We start from the raw sequence: 1,857 nt of genomic DNA, 5'->3' as shown, positions 1-1,857 counted from the left end.
ATTCAATGAAATGAAGTTCCAGTTTCATAGTAAAATTCTATCTTTTCCTTTCCCTAATTTTTTTTAATTTCTTATCATTTTCAGTTTCGTTAATGCTAGCTTTAAAAACATGACATGCACGCGGAATTCATGCCCAGATCTTAAAAAGTTGTCTAATCTCGAAATAATGAATCAAGAAGTGAAGTATGATGAAGATGAGGCTCTTAAGGAAATAAAAAGGGAATTGGATCAATTTGAGAATAAGCCTAAGCCTAACTTAAATGAAACCGAGGCAATTAACCTTGAAAGTTCTGAAGAAACCAAAGAAACAAAAATAAGCATTCATACTGAACAAAAGACGAGATATGCCATAATTCAAGTTTTGTTCGAGTACAAAGATGTATTCGCTTGGTCGTATGATGACATGCCGGGTTTGAGTGCCGATTTAGTGGTTCATAAGCTTCGCACATACCCTAATTATCCATCAATTCAACAAAAACAAAGTTAGTTTAAGACATACATGAGTGATAAGATTAAAGAAGAAATCATGAAGCAACTAAGTGCAAATGTGATCAGGGTCGTCCGATATACTACATGGTTAGCAAATGTTGTGCCGGTTCCAAAGAAGGATGGGAAAATCAGTGTTTGTGTTGACTATAGGGATTTAAACAAAGCAAGTCCAAAGGACAACTTTCCCTTACCTAACATTCATATCCTTGTTGACAATTGTGCTAAACATGAGATCCAATCTTATGTGGATTGTTATGCCGGGTATCACCAAATTCTGATGGATGAAGAAGATGCAGAAAAGACCGCCTTCACCACTCCATGGGGAACTTATTGTTATAGAGTCATGACATTTGGTTTGAAGAATGCAGGGCCAACTTACATGAGGGCCATGACTACCATATTCCATGGCGTGATGCACAAAGAGATTGAAGTGTACGTTGATGATGTGATCATTAAGTCTAGAACACAAGATGACCATGTGCAGGACTTGAAAAAGTTCTTTGAAAGGCTACGAAGGTACAATATCAAACTCAATCCAACTAAATGTGCATTTGGAGTTCCTTCTGGGAAGCTTTTGGGTTTTATAGTTAGTCGAAGAGGCATTGAGTTAGATCCCTCCAAGATAAAGACCATTCGAGAGCTGCCTCCCCCGAAGAATAAAAAAGAAGTCATGAGTTTACTCGGGAGGTTGAACTACATCAGCAGGTTCATCGGGCAGCTTACAACAACATGTGAGCCTATTTTCAAGTTGTTGAAAAAGAATGCCGCTATCAAGTGGACAGATGAGTGCCAAGAAGCTTTTGATAAGATCAAGGAATATTTGTCAAATCCCCCTGTTTTGGTCCCACCAGAACCTAGTAGGCCTCTATTTTTATATCTGTAAGTAATGGATAGTTCCTTTGGTTGTGTTCTGGGTCAACATGATGCCACAGGCAAAAAGGAACAAGCAATATATTATTTGAGCAAAAAGTTCACCACTTATGAGGCCAAATACACTCTTTTGGAAAGGACATGTTGTGTCTTAACCTGGGTCACTCAGAAGCTTAGGCATTATCTTTTTGCCTATACAACTTACCTCATATCCCGAATGGATCCCTTGAAGTACATCTTTCAGAAGCCGATGCCAACTGGCAGATTGGCAAAGTGGCAAATCTTGCTCACAGAGTTTGATATTGTTTATGTCTTTCGCACTGCCATGAAGGCACAAGCTTTGGCTGATCATCTGGCAGAAAACCCGGTTGATGATAAATATGAATCTTTGAACACAAATTTCCCAGATGAAGAGGTTAATTTAGTTGAAGACGTAGTCCAAGATGACAGTCAAATTTGGAAACTATACTTTGATGGCGCTGTCAACATCAAAGGCGT

This window comes from Nicotiana attenuata, chromosome 12 (assembly GCF_001879085.1).
Source record: "Nicotiana attenuata strain UT chromosome 12, NIATTr2, whole genome shotgun sequence".
NCBI classification, from domain to species: domain Eukaryota; kingdom Viridiplantae; phylum Streptophyta; class Magnoliopsida; order Solanales; family Solanaceae; genus Nicotiana; species Nicotiana attenuata.
This window is presented reverse-complemented; position numbering follows the sequence as displayed.